The following is a 22,091-nucleotide window of genomic DNA, read 5'->3' on the forward strand; positions in this document are numbered from 1 at the left end:
CCAGAGATGACCATAATTCCCACATTCACAGGCCCGGAATTCATTCTATTCTACCTTGAAATTCTCAAATATCCCTGCATGTTAAAAAATCTCACACAAATGCACACTACTGTCATCAAATGTCACAGAAGTCCTGTCTCACCTAGAGTCACACACAGAAATTGTGAGTCATGCTGCCCATCAGGAAAAACATAATTGTTTCATTTTACAAGGATGGAAACTTCAGCCCTAGGTAACGTGACTCTTCATTTGTCAAGGTAATAAAATTGATGAATGAGATTATGCCGCCAGTCTACCTAATGCACATATATCAGGAAGCTGACAAACAGAACAGCATTCTCTGGCCCACTTAAGCTTCTCCTAGACAAACCAGCAGCATGACTGCTCAGGTCCAGACTAAAGGACTCTGTGTACTTTGAAATGTGAACCTAAAAGCTATTAAAACAGTATGCTCTATACCAAGAATATAAGTAACATCAATTGCCATTTACTGAGAACCCTCTGTACCAGATGTCTCACTGGAATCTTATACCTCACTTATATATTTGGAACAACTTGAGTATTGGAACCTAGTCTTTCATCTGTAAATTTTCTGTTTTCTGAACACAAAGCAAGTATGTCTGATAAAAATTTAGTGTGCAGTGAATTTAGAACTCTTCAAATGTACAAAATAATGTAAAATCTCACAATGTTTTTATAGTACTTACATGCTTAAGTAAATATTTTTCATTACATACATGATCTACACATTCTACTGGACAGCACTGGCCAAGATTCCTGCTGGGCATTTGAAGGGAATAAAAATGATGTATTTTACTTGGTCAACATTCTTGAGCTTTCTTGACAGATACTGTAGAAATTTGAAGCTCTGGGCCTTGTTTTAAGTGCTTATTTGCTGCCTTATTCTTTTATTCTCATAGTAAATAATGAAGAATTTATGTCCCTGTACTAGGCACTCAGTGAAGAGCAGTAACTTACAAAGAAAATGTCCCAGGCATTAAAGATCCAACATTCTCACTGAACAATATGGACAATAAAGTAATAATTGGCATACCAATTCATAACTGATATGAGAAAAAAAAATCAACCAGGTGAGAAAATAAAGGGTTTCCTACACACACACAAACAGAAAACACGTGTATTCTACTGGTTCCTGAATAAGAAAATGGAAGAAAAGGGAAATACTCATTAGGTCTTCCACATCTGACACTAAAAGATTAAAAAAGTATGACAATGTTTTTACAAAAGAACTCAGAACACATTAAAGTATAACAATAATCAAAGTAACTAGTCTAGTAGTGATGTTGTTGGAGGGTATGAACTAAGTTAATGAAGTACATGAAAAGGTTAGTGGTTTTGTGTGTAACCAAGGGGAAGGAGTATTTGTGGTTGGAGATGCAGGACACGAGGTCATGGTGGAAAACTGGAGGGGTGTAGTAGGAAAAGGCCCTGGGTGGAGAGTGATCCTCTTCCCAGGGGGTCAAGGAGTTGATTGACATGAATCACCTATCTCCTGACGAAGGTAGTAATTTTCATTAATTTTTAGAACAGCACAGACAGGAGTAACTTCTATCAGATTTCCCCAGAGGCATGGCAGTGGAGAGATGTATGTTTTGGCAGACAGCAGGGAGCATACTAGGATCATGAGCTAAGCAGCAGGCTCAGAAACATTATAGGATCTGTAATGTGAAAGGAAGAAAAGCAAAAATATCCTGAGTCTCATTTGTGTCTTAGGTGAGGGAGTACAAGAGCATCATGAACTCGGTGAAGTCTTCTCCAGTGGCAAGTTCTTGGGCTGGGGTAATGTCATTTGAAGTGGTCATCAACAATAATGACCTTCTGGGCCAGGGTGATGTCGTCTAGGACGTGGGACTGGGATATCATCTGAGAAATGATACCCCACTCAGGTTGATGTCGGTCTCAGTGTTTGCCATGTTTGATTCAAACAGTGACGTGTGGAGGGTTTGGGCCTCTGGATTGAAAATCAATGAAATCACCCAAAGCAGTAGTCATAAGACCAACAGGCAACAGAATAGTCTGCACCTCTACTTGACAGGCTTTTTGTGTTTGTTTTTTTTTTGAAAATTTAGCTTCAAATAGGTCCCATATCAGATGAGCAGCTGCCTGGCCCATAAGACACTTTATGGTTGATGGGTCCCAGGAGAGTATGCACCCTTCATCTGGCCTCCAGCTCTCATGAGATTGAAAACTTATAAAGACAGGTTAAGGCTAAGGGCAGGATAGACACCCACGCAGGGGTCCATTGGTCAAATTGGAGTTTTAAAAGAAGTTATTTGAGGAGATCATTATGTCTCCCAGTTAAACTAGCTGGGATCTGTCAGGGACGTGAAAGTTTTATTGAACGCTTTTTCTAAGTGCCTAGTATTGTGTATTTTGAGAAGTGAGATGTGTGCCTTGGTTACTATTGGTAATGGGTATAATTCCAAAGAGAATAAGGAATGTCTTGACAAGGCCTAGTATTGTGGCCTCAGCATATGTAGAGACATGTGTAATTTTGACTTAGAATTCGAGTATCTATGAGGCAAGAGATTCCTAGAGTTCTTGACCCTGAATGGATAACTTTTAGGTAATGGTCCAACACTTCATAATAAATGTGAAGATGGGGCCAGGGCATTGAGAGCCAAGATCACTGCCTGCAGTCTGGACAAGTGTATTATTTTTTGGATTCCTGTTTTTTATTAGAGGCATCCTGGGTAAGAGATGGAAAGTGGTAACATTCCACTGTGCTCCATCATGTATGATGGTTAGCATCACCATCCACATTGTCCACAAATTCTCATTGCTGTTTACTCAGTTAATCCCAAAGGGTTCCCCAGGTAGCCAAAGGAGAGATTACTTATTTACTTGTTATGCAAAACACAGAACATCCAAAATTGGGTTGTTCAATGGAGGAGTGGAGACAACCACCTCTTTATTAATTAGGTTTGTATAATAAGTTTTAAACTTTGATGGCTCTGTTTTAATGTACATTGGGACATAATAATTATTTTAACAAGGGGTCCCTGGACATCTTGTCTTATCAAGAGAATTAGTAAGTGCCAAAGACTTACCTTAACTTAAATTTATTATTGTGTCAGGGCATCTATGCCCAAGATGGGCTATTTTAGGGAAATGGGTACTTTGACTATGGGAAATTGAAGCAAAGCTACAATTAAACTGAGGCACACCTATCTTTCCTCTACTTTATTTGTAGTTGCTTTTTAAAAATTATGAGGGAGTATAATGTTTAAATGCAGTGAGATCCCCAGGTATATAACCGTACTTTGAGTCCCAGTATTAAGTCTATGAAGATTTCTCAATGAATGCATTTTAGCAAATGTTAAAGTTAATTTAGAAGTTATGCTGTAGAGGCACAAAAGTCAGAGGGTTGGGGAACCTGAATGGCTATAATTAACAAGACAAAAAATAAGTCTTGGAGAGGAAGTAGACAAAAGGGAACCCTCATACACTGCTGGAGGGACTGTAAACTGGTGCAGCCACTATGGAAAACAGTATGCAGATTTCTCAAAAAATTAAAAATAGAAATACCATATGATCCAGCTATTCCACTACTGTGTATTTATCCAAAAAACATGAAATCACTAATTCAAAAAGATACAGACACATCGATGTTCACTGCAGCATTATTCACAATAGCCAAGACTTGGAAGCAACTTAACTGCTCATCAATGGATAAATGGATATGGGAAATGTGGTATATATACAACAGAGTACTTAGCCTTAAAAAAGACAAAATCTTGTCATTTGCAAGTACATGGATGGACCTTGACGGTATCACGCTAAGTGAAATGAGTCAGATGGAAAGACAATCACCGTATGACTTCACTTATATGTAGAAGATAAACAACAAATGCATACACTTGGAGAACAGACTGGTGGTTACCAGAGGGAAAGGGGGTGGGCGAGAGCAAAAGGAGTAAGGGGCACATGTGTAAAGCGATGGATGGCAACTAGACTTCTGGTGGTGTACACGATGCAGTCTGTAGAAAATTCGAAATATAATGATGTCAATCTGAAAGGGATACATTATAAACTAATGTGACTGTAATTTAAAAAAACAGAATAACTTTAATAAATCAAACAGAGCAGAGAGCAAATGCTGATCTACAAAATGGTTTTTGAATGGCATCAACCACTGAAAGTTCCACTGTTCATTATCTTTGAACCAACATCCCCCTCACAACCCCACAGTCCTTATTCTACAGTTCAGAAGACTAAAACCCAGAAACACATATGGTCACAAAACCATGTGTCTAGCCTCACAGTATAACTGTCTTTACTACTAGAGTTTTCAAACTGGGGGTCCTTGTGCTAAGTACGGGCACCAATGTCTTTAGTCAGTAAGGGCCTACATGTTTTAACTTTCCTTTCATTTTCTAATTGAGGTATCATTAATGTACACAAATACACACATCTTAAGCATTTGCTGGGTGAGTTCTGAAAACTGGATACACTTGTAGTAAAAACCAATGAAAAACAAGATACAGAACATAGTTATCTCCCTAAAAAGGCTTCTTGCTCTTTCCAGTCCATTCTTTCGCCCTTGCTCCCAGACAAGCAATTTTTGAGTTTAGTCAGTTACTAGATACACTATTTTGTATATATACATTAAGCAGTTCACATAGCATTTCCACAGTATACCCCAACTGATTTTTCTTCTGTTGTTTAGTTTAACAATATGGGCAAAATACATTAAAATCTCCCACTAGAATTCTGGATTTGTGCAATTCTTCTAATTCTGTGAAACAAAGTTCTACATATTTGCAACAATTATTGAGTGGATATACCTTTAAATTTTTGGAGAAACCACGTTTTTTCCCTTTTTACTGAGGAAGATTCACCCTGAGCTAACACCCATCACCAATCTTCCTTTTTTTTTTGCTTGAGGAAGATTAGCCCTGAGCTACCAACTGTGCCAATCTTCCTCTATTTTGTATGTGGGTCGCTGCCACAGCATGGCTGATGAGGGGTGCAGGTCCACGCCCAGGATCTGGGCCCACAAACCCAGGCCACCGAAGCCGAGCCCACCAAACTTAATCATTATGCCAAGAGATCAGCATCGATAAACAACCTTTTACCATAATGACCTCTGTGGCTACATTACTGCTTTTTGACACTGTCTGACATTAGCATCAGCTTCTTTTAGAGAGATTTTTTTGCATAACTGGCTAGCATTATGTCTGTTATGGATACCAATGTTTACCAGTACAAAGAGTGGCACAGAACCTGGCTCACTGAAGGCACCCAGTGGTTGGTGATCAACCCATAACATAGATCCTTCATACCACTGTTCAAGTATACCTAGATTATAACTCAATAGCTGTTCATAATACAATATACATCAGTTTTCAGAAATATATTTACTCTAAGATTGTAAAGGTGGAAGGAACACTGTCTTCTTCCGTGCACTCATCTATCAGCTTCAGTTTCTCTGCACACCAGTCAGTTGTTTCCCACAGCCTCCTTATATGGATGCTTAGTACTCCAGGTCTTGCAAGCACAGTGGTACCCAATTCCCTCTCTCAATCTACCCACCACTCATGACTTGTCTGCATCTAGAGGGTGGCTTACTGCCTGCACAGTGACTGTTGACTGCCTCTGGTTCCGACAACCAGGCAAACTTCTTCACTACCCAGTGGACTGCCATGATACCTTCTCCAACAAGGTCTAAAGTCCAGCCTTGGGGAGAGGGCCCCCCTACAAGTTTGGCTTTCCTTAGGGACTCTCCATCAACTCTAGGATGTTACAATTCTCCTTACATCTTTAAATTACACTTCTCTGGTTTAAATCAAAGTGTGATTGCTGTCTCCTGATTTCTTGCAGACTCATACATAACTGAGACGAACAACGATCCCTGCAGACAAATGAGTAAAGAGGAGATTTGGGGAGACATTTAGTCAACCCTTAGGACCTGAGCAATGAGCTGAGTTCCTTGCCAATAGGAAAGACATTCACAGAATCACAGAATCTGCACATCCTCACCAACTTTGTCTTCAGAATCTTCATCAATTGTTTCACTATGGCACAGCTAGCTCATTGGGACACCCAAGTGGCAAACAGAGAGGGTAACATGGATATTACCAAGACACATGGAGCCTTCAGTTCTTTCTGGCAACCTGTATTGTCAGCAGAGCCTTCTGGTCCTTTACCTGTGGAGGGATTCTAACCCCCAAGATGCGTCAGTGTCTTAAAATATCAAACAGGATGGGTTAATCTGGATGGTCAATCAGGGAATCAGAGGCCTAATCTGGGTAGGAGAAGCAATCTCAAGTGGACTACAAAACCACTATGTTTATTAACATAAACATTTGCTAAGACTGATGATAGCACAAGTGAATTACTGATTCTGATTAATTCCTTGAATGAATTTGCTATTGATAAAACTAAAACACATTCATGCTTTCTCCTATTTTCTCTAGGTTCACATCATTTGAACAGATATCACTTATTTTTCCTGTCACGTATTGACTGAAGATTAGAATCTTCCTTCAGCATTTTCTCCAAAAAAATACAAGGTGTCCACTGTCAAACCTGGGAGCAACCCTTAATACACTCCCCTCTCTCCTCCTAGAAATGAAATCAACCAAATACAGAATGCTTTCCCCATCTCCTTCTCCCATCCCTTCCAACATGCCTAACTCCTATGCCTTTTCCATTTATGACTTAAATATTTATCAACTCTCCTACCTTCACCTACTCCAATATAGAGAGAAAATAATCCCATCCACTACTTTAGCTCCAGAACCCTAATCAATTGGTAATAGTATATTTATTTTCTTGGAAAGATGTATGCCTCCTCCAACAGTTTACAAGTGTCCTAAGAACAGCCCTTCGTTAAAATTTTTCACTAAGCACTAATTAAGCCTTCAAACATTCACTAAGTAGGGGTATGACCTCCAGTAAATGAATATATGAAGTTTCAAAATGCCTGGATTCTTTCATTTTTACCTTCTACAAAACTCTTAAGTCATTTCCTTCTCCATAGCAATCATTCACACCCAGGTACCATGATCATGTCTTAAAACTTATTCATCATAAGATTCCATTCGGATTCCACACATTCATGCTTCTGTTTGCTGAAGTTCATTCCCAAAGCAGGCGTTAGTGGGTTCTATTTAAGTTGTAAATGGATTCAAGTCTCTCTCCTGCTAAAACATTTCAGAAGTTTCCACGGACTTACAGTATTGTCCAGAGCACCTCATTCCCCTGGTCTTGGCCCTGCTCTCCACTCCATCTCCCACCACTCCGTCTGTTCTGCTTCTGCCAACACTCTTTCCTCAGGTTAAGAAATACACCAAGATCTCAACTATGCTGGATTTTGTTCATCAAGTTCCCTTCACCTGAAATGTTCTCACCCACCCTACAAATCACAACAGCTCAAAGACCTGACTAGGTCAATCCTACTCAGGCTTTGCTTCACAACTTAAATCTCAATCCCTCTCAACACATATTAGCACCTCATGTTAAGCCATTCTGATGTCCATATCACAACCTTGCCACTATTCATTTAAGATCTGTATTCTCAAATACACTGGAAGCCCCATAGTGGCAGTACTATTTCCAATTTGATGGCCTTTGATTCCTTGTCACTGCACTGTTCCTAGCTTATGAAATGAATTCAATGACCATTTGTGGATTCTCAGGCAATTGCCCTTCCACACAAAAATGTCACAGTATTGTATGCACAAATAAAAGGACCAAAAAAATGGAATCAAAACATAAAAATCAAAGAAGACTCATACAAAATGTCTGCACACAATATAATATAAACTAAAACACAGTATTTTTGAAAAAGCATTTTTGTATTTTTACTCAGAATAACAGTCTATAGGATATACTTTTTGAAAACGAGTGAAGATAAAACTGAAATTTGTTCTTCATCATTTCTCCATCATTTTTAGACATGTCTTTAAAAAGCTGATTCAGAAACTATACATGGCACAAGACCTACAGAATGAAATTTATACTATCCAGCAAAAGTAAATGTTTATTTGCCCTTTGATTAGAAAACTAACCTGAGAAACTTATCCTGAAAATATACCCCCACAAACAGAAGTTTACTCACTGTAGGTGAGTAACAGGTGCTAAAACAATTGTTAGAAAGCTTCCTGGGGGCAACATATTCTGAGTACCAAAATATCACCCCACATATGACTTGTTTTATTCACAAGGAAAAGTCTACCTTTAAAACAGAGGGCTCTGCTGATCCCTACCTAAACAAGTAATCAAAGTGGGCAACACTAACTGAGGGATGGCATAAATTTCTGTCTTCCCTGTGGAATGCAATTTGATATACACATGACTTACAAAATATTTTGAAATGATCTTTTGAAGCCTCTACACACACCAGGAGTTGGCAAAATTTGGTCACAGGCCTGTTTGTGTAAATAAAGCTTTGCTGGTACACAGTTATGCCCATTTGTTTACTTAGGTCTATAGCTGCTTGCCCACTACAAAGGTAGAGCTGAGTAATTCTGACACCCTATGCAAAGCATCAAGTACTTACTATCTGGACCTTTTCAGACAAAAATTTTGCTCACCTCTCCTTTGGACCCATTTACCAGTTGGCAGAAAATATAAGAAATTGAGGAAACATTTTAACACACTATAAAAATAAAATCAGAAACATCACACTATATGACTTTCCAAAAGAACACTTGCGCCTTTTCTAAAAGTCAACATAATGGGACAAATAATATCAACTGATCTATTAGAAAGCCTAAAAGAAATAAACTGGCATATATAAATCCTGATAGCCTCCTAGATACAAAAACATTTTTTGGAACAAAGTGGAGAAGTTGAGTTTTTACAAAGAGTAAGATATGAGATGACATCATTATCTTTGATTTTCTTGGGTGGAATAATAGCATTGTGGTTTTAGTAGGAAACGTCCTTGTCTTTGGGAGATGCACTACCAATTATTTAAAGGTCAAGTATCACTAATGCAATTTATTTTTAACTTACTCTCAAATTGTTCGCCATAAAATGTATTTATTTATCTATGGAGAGAGTAAACATGCAAAATGCTACAAATGGTGAATTGTCTATAAAAAACACTCATTGTACTGGATGTTCACATTTTCTATACGTTTATGACTTTACGAAAGAAAAACATGAAAGAAAAACACGCTTAGTGCAAACTCCTGTCAACAGAAAACACCATTTCTAGAACTAGTGTCACCAAGTCTCCATCTTTTTCTCCCCGAGGCCCCTGTTTTGAAGTCCTGTGGGGATGTACGGGCCTAGGAAGTTCAGATGACAAGACAGCTGAGTATGCTTGCTTCTCTTTAGAAGAAAGACTTCTGGTCCACATACGTTTATATTTATATACAGAAATATGCAAAAGCTTGACATCTGTGAAATGTGAAACAACGGAGTCCCTTACGTCTAAGGGCTTTAAAATGGCGCTGGGGAGCCATTAAGGAAACGGGGGTCACGCGAGTCCTCGTGGAGCAGAACAGGAACTCTGAACTGAGGACCCTGGAGAAACCTGCAGCCCCTCCCAGTGACGGACTTCTGCCTCCCACCAGCTGCCTCAGCGATGAACTACGTTTAGCCAAGAGTAGGTTCCTGCCACCAACGCCAATTAACATTCTGTGTAACGCAAACCTCCTTCTTTAAAAGCCCCTTTTCCTCCCTAGCGGCCACTATGGGGGTTTCTACCTGAATCTCTGCTCCCGGAATTGCAGTTCCACGAGCCCCAAACAAACGCCTCTCTGACTCTCATACTGGCCCTTTACTTTTAGGTTTACACACCTGAGAAACTATCTTCCCTTTCACCTTTATGTAACGTTCAAAAATAAAGAACAAGCAAAGGTTAAGACAAATTCTCAGACGACACATTCGTTTGCACAGGAAAAGCAGAAGAGGCCCCTGAGCCAACTTTCCCTCGGACTCACGGGAACACGACGGGGTCGCCAGGTCCGTGAGAACCGGAGCGCGCGGGGCCTCAGCAACGGGACTCGAGCAGCGGAAATTCTCCTTCTGGAGAAAAGTCCCGACGTTACTTCGGAGGCTTCTGAACAGGGGAGCCCAGGGGATGAAAACCCCCCGCACACGCGCCCTTCCCGCCCCGGCTCCGCGCGGGGACAGCGGCCGGGCGGACGCGAGCGGAGGGGCCCGGCCCCTCTAAGGAGGCCCCTCGGGGTCCGGCCACATCTGTCCTTTACCGCCCTCCGTGCCTCCCAGGGCGCTCCCCGCACGCGGCCCTCACCAGGGACGGGGTCACGGAAAGATGACCAACATCACGGCTCTACGAGGCGCCAGTTACGGCACAAATGCACCACGCGCACCAGTGACGCAACTTCCGCTTCCTGCTTCAGGCCGTAAAGGGCGGGGCTCCATGGCTCCGGCTGCCAATCACCTTTGACCATTTCAGGCAGCGAAATTGCGTGGGTGCGGATGGCCCCGGCGGGGGGCGGGGGGCTCAAATAGGCCCAGCGGGCCAGGTAGAGGGTGGAAGCAGGCCTGTGGGACGCGGGCGGGGGCAAGACCTGGCCCAGCCCGGGGTTTAGATGTCGGAAGGGAGAGGGGCGGGGAACTCAGGCCGCCGGGTGCTCGTCAGAAGCTTCTCCTGTCCTCGCCTTCCTGGAGCCCTGTCCTTGATTATTCAGTAATAAGATGCCGGCCACGCCGTGAGATGATCTATCTTCTCCGTGCAATCAATCCCGTATTTAACCTTTATTTCCCCTTATTTGCTTTATTTACGTTGGACACCACCCTAAAGGCTGATCATTGATTCCTTTGTGTTTTGTTTTTTTTTTAGATTTTATTTATTTATTTTTCCCCCAAAGCCCCCGTAGATAGTTGTCTGTCATAGCTGCACATCCTTCTAGTTGCTGTATGTGGGACACCGCCTCAGCATGGCCGGAGGAGCGGTGGCTCGGGTCACACCCGGGGATCCGAACCCGGGCCGCCAGCAGCCGAGCGCACGCACTTAACCGTTAAGCCACGGGGCCGCCCGATTCCTTTGTGTTTTCACCGTAATGACATTTTCTGTAACTTTTGTTTTTTGTAATTCAAATATGTATTTCTGTTTTAATTTTCCCATCTTACCATACGGTCCAGGGCTTCCCATACTGAATTTTCAAATCCCACTGATACCAAGCATTCTTAACTCAGGAACGGTTCTAATTATTCTCTAGTAATCAAGTTAGTTGTGGGTTTCAGTGGGTGGCCTTTGTAAAGTTAATAAAGGTCATTTAAATCCTGATATACCAGCACATTTTACCAAGAATTGTTCAGGTGCATTATTAAATGTCTTATGAATCTATTGAATTGATAACTATTTTGCTACAGCAGTCTTTCATCTGTTGCTTACAAAGTATTTAACATTTATGTAGCCAAGAAAGTCTTTAAAAAATAATTTCTGGGTTTCCGGCCTTGCCTTAAAAATTCACTTCAAACTCTAGATTACAGATTTCCTAATTTACTTCTAAAATTTTTTATTTTTAATCACATTTTAATCTTGAATCCTCACACAGTGTATTTTGGCATGTGGTGTGGGGTAGTGCATACAATTAATTTTCCTCCAGTAAGGTGATCAGTTGTTGTATCATTTATTGATAAACTATCCTGGCCTACTGATTTCAAATTCCACCTTAATTAAACCATATATTCCTATATATACCAGTACCACTTTCTAGACTCTTCTGTGCCAGTCATATTTACTTATGCCCATAGCACTTTTTCAGTTGCAATAGTTTTATATTTTCATATTTAGTGGTAAAAATATAATGGTACCTAATGTTTGTTTCATCTTACTGCTCTAGGTGGTTCAGAGACATTAAATTTTTTATGCTGTTAGTGATTTTGCTACTCTCATGATTTTCTCTTTGGTTCGTGTTTTGGAACAGCTATATTCAAAAATAATTCACATGCCATACAATTTCTCCGTTTAAAAAGATACCACTCAGTGTTTTTTAGTATGTTCAGAGTCATGCAACCATCACAATTTTATAACCTTTTCATTACTCCAAAAGCATGCTCTAGCTGTCATACCCACGTTTTCTTACTCCTTTAAAATCTAAGCTGCCATGAGTCTACTGTCTGTCTGTATATATTTGCGTTTTCTAGACATTTCATGTAAATGAGATCATACACACTTTTGCCAACGGTTTTTTTTTTGCTTACTATGCTTTTCAAGATTCATATGTGTTGTAGCATATGTCATTCCTTTTTATTGCTGAATGATATTCCAGTGTATGGATATAATGCACTTTATTTATCTATTGATCAGTTGATGGATATTTGGGTTGTTTCCACTTTGTGGATACTATGAGTAATGCTGCTATGAAAATTTATGTGTATCAATTTCTGCAGACATATTTTCATTTCTCTTGGGTCTCGTATCAGTCAGAGTTCTCCAGAGGAAAATAACATATGGCCCTGGACCATATTGTAAGATCAGGAAGATCATTTACACACATACAAAAATACCATGAAATTCATAAAAATCTATATATCTAATGAAATTTACTATGGAAGTGACTCAAGAGTATGGAGGCTGAAAAGTCCCCTGATCTGTTTGCAGTTGCAGACAGAACGCAAGACAAAACTTGCCCAGTGATTGTCTCATCTACAGCTCATTACTCAATGTCTGTGCCTGCTATCATACAGGCTTTTAAGGATTAAAGAAATCCTTCATCAAGTCCCCTTTACTGCTTCATAGCAGAAGCTCCGCCACATGAGGCTTTATTAGAGAGAACAAAACAGCAAGAGAAGATGGAGTGCCAGGTCTCTGCAGCTGATGTGAATGTCCTAGAGAGTCAGGTGGAAAAACTGATTAAAAATCAAATCATATAAAAGATTTTTTTTCTGCTGATAAGCATGCAATAAAAAAATCACAAAAGGTGACAAAAAAAATCTGGAGACCAGGAAACCCCGTGGTGCAGTTCACACGCCTGAAAGCCAGAGAGACATTGCATAGATTCCAGTTCAGGTCTCAAGGCCTGAGAGCCAGGAGCACCGAAAGCACAGAAACATTATCCCAGTGCAAGAGCGAGGCAGAGAAAGAGAATTCAACTTTCCTCCATCTTTTTGTCCTATTCAAGCCCTAAGTCGGATTGGATAATGCCCACCCACATTGGAGAGGGCAATCTGCTTTACTCAGTCTACTCATTCAAATGCTACTCTCCTTGCAAAGCACCCTCATGGTTGTACCCAGAAATAATACATTACCAGATATCTAGACTTTCGGTGATGCAGTCAAGTTAACACACAAAATTAACTATCACAGGTATACACCTAGGATTAGCATTGCTGGGACATATAACAACTATGTTTAACGTTTAGAAGAACTACCAGACTGTTTCCCAAAGTGGCCGCATCATTTAAAATCCCACTGATATCCTCAATGTATGAGGGTTCCAATTTCTCCACATCCTTGCTAACACTTGCTATTGTCTTTTACATTTTAACCATCCAGTGATGTGAACTGATATCTCATTGTGAATATGATTTGCTTTTCTCTAATGATTAGTGACGTTAAGCATCTTTTCATGAGCTTGTGACCATTTCTATGTTTTCTATGGAGATATGTCTGTTCAAATCTTTTATTCATTTTAAAATTAGATTGTCATTTTATTGTTGAGTTGTAAGAGTTCTTTATATAATCTGTACATATTCCTTCTCACATGTGATGACATATATGAATTGCAAATATTTTCTTCCATTCCATGACTATCTCCACTTTGAGAGTGTCTTTTGTATTACAAAAGTATTTAATGTTAATAAGTGTCCTTCAAAGTACAAAAGTTCTTAATTTTGATAAAGTCCAATTTATCTATTTTTTCTTTGGTTGCAAGGTACTTTAGATATCACATCTAAGAAGCCATTGCCAAACTCAATGTCATGAAGATTTTCACCTATTTTTTATTTAGCAGTTTTACAGTTTTTGGTCTTACATTTAAGTCTGTGATCCATTTTGAATTAATTTTTGTAAATGGTGTAAGGTAAGGGCCCAATGATATTCTTTTGCAGGTGGATACCCAGTTGTCTCAGTACCATTTGAGGAAAAGATTATTTTCTTTTCCCATTGAATTCTCCTGGCACCCTTCTCAGAAATCAATTGAGAAGATATGTGAGAACTTATTTCTGGACTCTCAATTCATTCCATTAACCTATATGCCTGTACATAAGCTAAGTAAACACTGTTTTGATTACTGTAAATTTCTGGTAAGTTTAAATCGGCTGATAAGTTCAATTCAAAGAAAGAAGAAAACTGAGGCAAATGGGAAACATAAAATGACTAAATGAAATCCAAACTTATTACACTTACGTTACTTATAAATGGACTAAATGTTTCCATAAATGGTAAGGATTTCATAAATATCAAGATTCATGCAATCTAAGAATCTGAATTGAATCCTAGCCCACATGAAGGACAAGCATGACAAAATGTGAAATTTGAGTGAGGTGTGTCGATTAGTTAATAGAATTTTATCAATGTTAATTTCTGGGCTTCAATAATTGTACTATGGTTACCTAAGATGTTAACCCTACAGGTAGCTCAGTGAAGGATATACATGAACACACTGTCCTATTTTTACAACCTCTCTGGATGCTTAATTTTATTTCAACATGCAACATTTACTAAAATCCAGATTTTAAAAATTTCGCCTCTATGATGTTTATAAAGAGACATCTAAAAACTGATACACTAAGACTGAGAAATAAAAGGAAAACAATATGATACAGCTACATAAAAATCTGACAAAATAGATTTTACTGGAATGTGCATTCTTATACATAAAAAGTTACAGATACGTTTTGAAAGGTTCAAGTCACCAAAGAACTACAACAATTTTAAAATGGTATGCACTTAATAACACAGCCTTCAAAATACAGCAAACAAAAATGGACCAAACGAAAGGAGAATCACCAAAGCCACCATTACAGTGGAATATTTTAATACACCACTCTCTGGACTAGATAGTGCAGAGGAACAAACATTCTACAGTAATAACAAAGTACAGTCATGCATGTCTTAATGATGGGGATACATTCTGAGACATGCATCATTAGGCGATTTCACCCTTGTGTGATCATTACAGAGTCTACTTACACAAATCTAGATGGTATAGCCTACTACACAGCTAGGCTATATGGTACTAACCCTATGGGACCACCTGCATGTATGTGTGGCCACATATGTCATATATGTGCTTTGTCATTGACGAAAATGCTGTTATGTGGTGCCTGACGTAAATACAACAAAAGCAGAACGAAAGTAAAAATAAAGAATAGAAATTAACAAAATAGAACATTCAATACATTGCAGCGTGTCCCCCCAAGATTCATGTCATCTCTGGAAGCCCTAATCCCCAAGCTGATGGTTTCTGGAGATGGAGCCTTGAGAGGTAATAAGGTTTAGAGGAGGTCATGATGGTGGGACCCTCAAGAGGGTATTAGTGCCCTGGTAAGAAGAGACACTGCAGCCAAAATCACTGGATTCATCTCTTAGTGTGTGCAGAGCCAGAAAGCACAACCAAGGCAGAAGTAGGTGAAAAAAAGTTTTATTGCTGGTCCAAGCAATGGAGAACACTAGGGAGAACTCCCAAAGCAGTGTCTCTCCCAGCTCACTGCTGCTGGAGAGGTGATACACAAGAGAGCAGAAGATACCAGGTTTATTTGTAACAGTTGTGTAACAACTGTTTTCATTTAAGGTGCGTGTGTGTAGCATGCATACATGTTATTACACAACATTGTATGATCTAAAAAATGGCTATTTGGACCCTCCCAGAGGAGGAGAATTTACGATGCAAATGAGTTAAGGTAACCTGAGGATGACTGGTGCTGGACCAGTTCACCGGGGTCTTGCTGCAAATGTGTGAATTTCTCTGCAAGACAGCACATCTGCAAAATGAGGACAGCAAGTTCTGCAAAACAGAACACAGAGTTTCTTCTTGTCAGAAAAACATTTCAGAGACCATCCTAGTTGTTGATCAGATCCTCAGTAACCCTTTCTTTGCCTGGTTCCCTGGTCCCAGGACACCAGAGAGGTTGCTGACTTTCTCTCCGCCATGTGAAGACAGAGAGAAGGCAGTCATCTACAAGCCAGAAGAGAGCTCTCACTAGGAACCTACCTTGCTGGCATCAGATCTTGGAATTCAGCCTCCAAAAAATAAATTTGTGTTGATTAAGCCACTCAGTCTATGGTATTTTGTTATGGCACCTGAGCCTAGCAATATAGAACACAAACCAGATATACAGTAGATTAATCAAAACAATTTTCTTTGACATGAATGAACAAAACTGAATAAATTCTGGCAGAATTAATATAAGAAAAATGAAGAGTCACAAGGAAATGATAGCAGGAATGAAAAAGGGGATACAAAAGATATATAATTACAAAAGCCACAAATACTAAAAACATAAGAAACTATAAATTTGAAAATAGAAAAATGCCTATAAAACATAACTTGCTCAATGGACTTACAATGAAATTGGAAAACTTAGCAGTCCTACAAACATAAAAAATAATTTAATCCTTGCTTTAAATTATTCCAAAATATGAAAACAAAACTAGTAAAAATGGCAACAACTAATCCAGATTCAGATGATTCTGCCAGTGAATTTTGACCTACATAAGAGCAACAATTCTCCTAGTACAGAAATTGTTTAAGAGTTTAGAAAAGGCAGAGATACTCCTATCTTTATACAAAAACCCGGAAAGAATAGAGTAAAAAAACAAAATGAAATGCCAAAGTTACTCAATATATTTGTAAAAACCTTCTCTAATCTATCAGTACATAGAATAAATTCAGGTATAAAAAAAGATCATTCATTTTGTCCATGTTCAGTTTTTCTACAATTACAAGGTTGCTATAAAATATGATATCAATTAACTCACCACATTTACTTTTTTAAATTCTTTTATTTACCGATTCACTCAAATATTAGGTATCTATCACAGGCAGATACAGTTCTAGGTATTTGAACAAGATCTGTGAACAAATAGGATCATCTCAGAGGAATCAGGGGAAAGTATTTCATACATTCGCAGAGCATTTATGAGAAAGCCAACTCTCAAACTATTAAAAGTAAGATAAAGCCTTAACTTTGTAAAATCTACAAAAACAATACAGTGAATGGTAAAGATAGAAAGCATAGCCCATTAGCATTAGGAGGAAGCCAGGGATGCTACTTTTACTACTTCTAGTCATTATGGTACAGGAGGTCTTGTTTGGTCAGTAAAGCAAGAAAAACATGTAAATAACCTGAGGATTGAAATGGAAAAAAAAAAAAAAGGCATTAATTATAGAAGATATGACTGCCTATGCAAAAAATTCAAAATAATATTTTAAAAATTAATATTTTTAAGAAAGTTTAGCAAGACTGCTAGACAAAATTCAATATACATAGATCTAATGCATTTTATATATCGACAATCAGAACAATTAAATTTAAAAAGTATAACATTTACAAGTAAGAAAATTATAAAATGCTTAAGAATACTCTAATCAAAATGTGCGGAATCTTTTTAGAGAAAACGCCATTGAGGAAGACTTAAATATGTGGGGAGAAAATATTCTGTTCATGGATTGGAAAGTCCAAAACAGAAAACACACCATTCCCTTAAAATGATTTATTTGGAGTTTCAGCAAACGTCTAATAAAAAGCAGACCTACTATTATTAGAGGAGCCTCACACACTGATGCAAAATATATACCGATCTCCCCACAAGTTACTGATCACAAAAGAAAAACAGGAACTGCACAGTGCAAACACTGGACATTTGCACCACTTTACACCAAGTGATCAAAATTAACATCACCCATGATGAGAAAAATGAAATCACAGGCCTCTCTGTAGTGACACCTTTGAAATATATGTCTTTTTTCATATTCAACCCCAAATTCAAAACCTGAATCTAACTGTGAAGTAACTTCAAAGAAACTCTAAGGGACAGAAGCTCTCTAAAGGAAATGGGTGTTTTCATAAAAATTGTCCATATCATAAAAGACAAAGAAAGAGTAAGGAAATGCTTGAAATTGATTAAAGAAACAGGATCACTAAAAACAGTACATGACCTTGGACTAAAGGGGACACTTTACAATAAAGGACATGGGACAGCTGATGAAATAGGAATGTGGACTACAGATCAGATAATACTCTTGTTCTTGGGAAACACATACTGAAAATATTAAGTGGTAAAAAGGCATGAAGTATGCAACTTACCCTCAAACGATTCAGGAAAAAAAATCACAGACACTGGGAGAAGGAGACACAGAAAGAATGAGCAAGGAAAAGTGACAAAATATTAAAAAATAGGGAATCTGGGTAGAGGCATACTGGAGTCCTTTTTACTAGTCTACCAACTTTTTCTCTATGTCTGAATTAAGTTCAAAATTTTAAAAAGAAGGCAACAGGAAGGACACTCCTCAAGAACAATGGCGTAGGAAGTAGCTCTATCAGGCATTAAGAAATATGGTAGAGTCAATACAACAAGGACAATTGGTAATTATACAAACATTAGGCCAAGTGACCAAAGGAAAACAACATCAAGCCTTGAAACATACCCAAATAAATATGGAATTTTTTCAATGGCTGATCTGACACTGCATATCAGCAGGGAAAGTTGAGCTTCTCAATACAGGATATTGGGAAAATTTTATGTCCATTGGAGGAAAAATTAAACCAAACATATATTGATCCCACACAGAAAAGTCAATCCCAGATGGATTAAGGACATACATTTGCAACAAAAACTAAAACAATTTTGTAAGGCAAGGTATTAGAACATATTTACAATGTCCATGGAAAAAAAAATTTCTAAAACAACATAAAGGAAAGGTTGAATAAATCTGGCTATGTCCAAATTAAGAAATCATTTTCCTTAAGGAAACATAACACTGAAGACACGTAAAGTGGAAACTATTGCAATCAAGTAACTCACAAATGATGAGTTTCACATTGTCTTACAAAAGCCTTAAAAATTATTTTTAAAAAGACTCATTTTTAGAAATACCAGCAAAAGACATGACCAGGTATTTCTCCAAATAGCCAAAGTACTTGTAAACGTGTTCACGCCATCAGTCATTATGGTACGCCAAATTAAACCTACAAAGAGACATCATTTCACAACCACTTCAGGAAAATATTGTAATTAACTAATAAGGTTGAACATGTACAAAGGGAATGAATCAAATTACAAAGGCATAAATCAATAATGAGAGCTTTCATAAACAGTTTAAAAATCACCCAAGGAAGGTAATACCTGTTATGGTGTACGGACATAAGCAGTAAAACCTAGGAAGAAAAATGAAGAAATGGAGGGTTTGTGCCTGGATCTTAATTTATAAAAGTGACTGAGTGAAGACGTGAATAGATTAGTGCCATTAGAAGAAAACTTTATTACTTACAATCCCAAGAGAAGGGTCACGGGAAGCCATGCAGGGCTAAATGTGGGAGCACAAGAACCCGTCAGGAGACAGAACTGAGGGGAAAGCACAGGTCACACTTGACTGGGGTGTCCACAGGAAAGGAAAGGCAAGGCAGAGTAAACAGCTAGGATTGGCTACTTGGAATAATTCTGGCATTCTTTGGGGGCAAAAGGAGGTCCACAGTTGTCTGGTACCTGATCTTGTGTTGATTTAGCGCAGGGGAAATACTGACTTGGTGTATGAGAGTTAGACGAAAGAGGTGGTTGTGTATGCTGGCTTTGGATTGCTTGGTTTACATAGCAAAGATAGAGGTATTCACAATAACAATAACTAAAAACAGAAAAGTACAAAATATTAAAAAATAATACAACAAATATGAATGATGTGTGGTAGGCACGATAATCATCTTCAAAGATATCAGTTTTCTGATTTCTGGAAAATGTGAATGTGTGTATTAACCACATCTTCAGTTTTCTTTACTCTGATGGTTTGACATCTTGGAGGCCTTCCTGTCCCTGGAGGGACTGCCCCTCCCAGGATTAACAAAGTCCTAGAGACAGTTAAGAAAATTCACTCAAGAAAACCCCTGTCAGGGCCGGCCCCGTGGCTTAGCGGTTAAGTGCGCGCGCTCTGCTGCTGGCGGCCCGGGTTTGGATCCTGGGCGCGCACCAACGCACCGCTTCTCGGGCCATGCTGAGGCCACGTCCCACATACAGCAACTAGAAGGATGTGCAGCTATGACATACAACTATCTATGGGGCTTTGGGGGAAAAAAATAAATAAATAAAATTAAAAGAAATTAAACGTGAAAGATTAAAACAATAAAGCAGAAAATTAAAAAAAAGAAAAAGAAAACCCCTGTCATATGCAAACCATCCAGAGCCTACACCTCAACCCCCTCCTTTATGGGGCTCTCAAACTCTGGGCAACTATCAACCTGCATTAATCAACTCAGGGTCATATACCATCCAGGGACAGCTCCTGTTCCGAAGACCCTGCGGAAATTATTCAAACTAGCAAATCTTAAACCCGCTTACCCTGCCTCACCTATTCCTTCCCCATGGAAACCACAAAATAGGCTCTTGGCTGCATTTCCCCCCTTGCTCACACTGCCTCCTGACCAGCCCCACTGCTTCTCCAGGTAGACCCCACTGCATGGCTTGCTGTGACTCCTGTTTCCAGAGAAGTATTGAGTATGATAAACTTCTTCCTTCTTGACACTCAGTTTCATATCTGTGTGTCTTACCATACCCAGTGAGGACAAATCTCAGGGACCCTTAAAACAATATGTGAGGTCAGGAGGCAAAGGGAAATTAAGGTTGTGCAACAGCTGACCTTAAAATAGGGAGATTACCCTGGACTATGCAGCTGGGCCCAGTGAAATGTCAAGGGTCCTTAAAAGTAGAAGGAAGCCAACTAGTGGAATCAAAGATATGGCAGCATGAGAAGGAGTTGACTTTGACGTTGCTGGCTTTGAAGATGGAAGAAAAATGAGACAAAAGCCATCCAGAAGCTGGAAAAAGCAAGTAAACAGAGTCACTTCTGCCTGAATAAGTCCTACCGACAACTTGATTTTAGCTCAGTGAGATCCTTTTAGGAGTTCTGACCTCCAAAACTGTAAGATAGCAAATTATTGTTGTTTTATGCCATTACACTGAGGTAATTTGTTACAGCAACAACAGAAGACTAATGGACAATGAAAAGCTGGAATATTAAAGTATAGACTATCACATCAAAGAGGAGCACATTCCTTTATTGTCTGCAATGCCTATCCACCCCTTTTCTCAGGAATCTATTCTAAGGCGACCTTGGCACACCCTGCTCCACACAGTCAGGTTTTGAAAAGGTCGTTGATGACTGTCAAGGACAAATTCCATCCTCATTTCTCACCCAATCAGCATTTGGTACAGTTGATCAGTCATTGCTCCTTGCCTTGGATTCATGGACACCAATCTTAATTCCATTCCTATTTCATGGGCCACTACTTCTCGATATATTTGCTACTTCCTCCCATGACCCCAACTGCTAAAGATAGAGGTTTCCCAGGCTTGTCAATGCTCCAGTGAAATCACCTAATGTAAGAGCATTAAGTGCCATCTATACCCTGATGACTCAAATGTAAGTGCTCAGCCTGCTAAGGAACTGATTTCTCTCATGGACCAAGAAGTCTTCACACAAGCAGTCCCATGCCCGGTACAATGATACCGTGGGGGGAAACTGTCCCTTTGTTTTTCAGCCAAAACATATTTGTCTGTGGCTTTTCTCATAGTACAAAATTTATCCAAATGCCAGGAACATATCTGATTTCCAGGAAAGTGAAAGGATGAAGGGCAATAATTAAAGAGAAAAACCCAGATGACATTGTCCCCCATTTTTTTTAAAGATTTCATTTCTTATTTTTAGTATTTAATTTTTTTTATTTGGTCCTTATTTTTTTTTTTTTTTGGTGAGGAAGATTGGCCCTGAGCTAACATCTGTGCCCATCTTCCTCTATTTTGTATATGAGACGTTGCCACAGCAAGGCTTGATGAGCAGCGCGTAGGTCCACGCCTGGGATCCGAACCCACAAACCCCGGACTGCCGAAGCGGAGCGTGCAAACATAACCACTACATGACCTGGCCAGCCCCTTATTTTGTTTTTTTATTGAGGTATAATTGATATATAACATTATATTAGCTTCAGGC

General features: G+C 39.1%; 1 protein-coding gene, 1 long non-coding RNA gene and 1 pseudogene across 4 annotated transcripts in view; 1 reads left to right on the forward strand and 2 right to left on the reverse strand.

Moving 5' to 3' along the window:
• The window catches only part of LOC131394435 (uncharacterized), a 124,501-nt gene that overhangs the window by 101,876 nt on the left and 534 nt on the right, over positions 1 to 22,091 (forward strand). The window lies entirely within an intron of this gene.
• The window catches only part of LOC131394410 (zinc finger protein 266-like), a 194,388-nt gene that overhangs the window by 33,706 nt on the left and 138,591 nt on the right, over positions 1 to 22,091 (reverse strand). The gene's annotated exons all lie outside the window — the stretch shown is intronic.
• The window catches only part of LOC131394413 (zinc finger protein 26-like), a 34,883-nt pseudogene that overhangs the window by 4,859 nt on the left and 7,933 nt on the right, over positions 1 to 22,091 (reverse strand).

This window comes from Diceros bicornis, chromosome 30 (assembly GCF_020826845.1).
Source record: "Diceros bicornis minor isolate mBicDic1 chromosome 30, mDicBic1.mat.cur, whole genome shotgun sequence".
Lineage (NCBI taxonomy): Eukaryota > Metazoa > Chordata > Mammalia > Perissodactyla > Rhinocerotidae > Diceros > Diceros bicornis.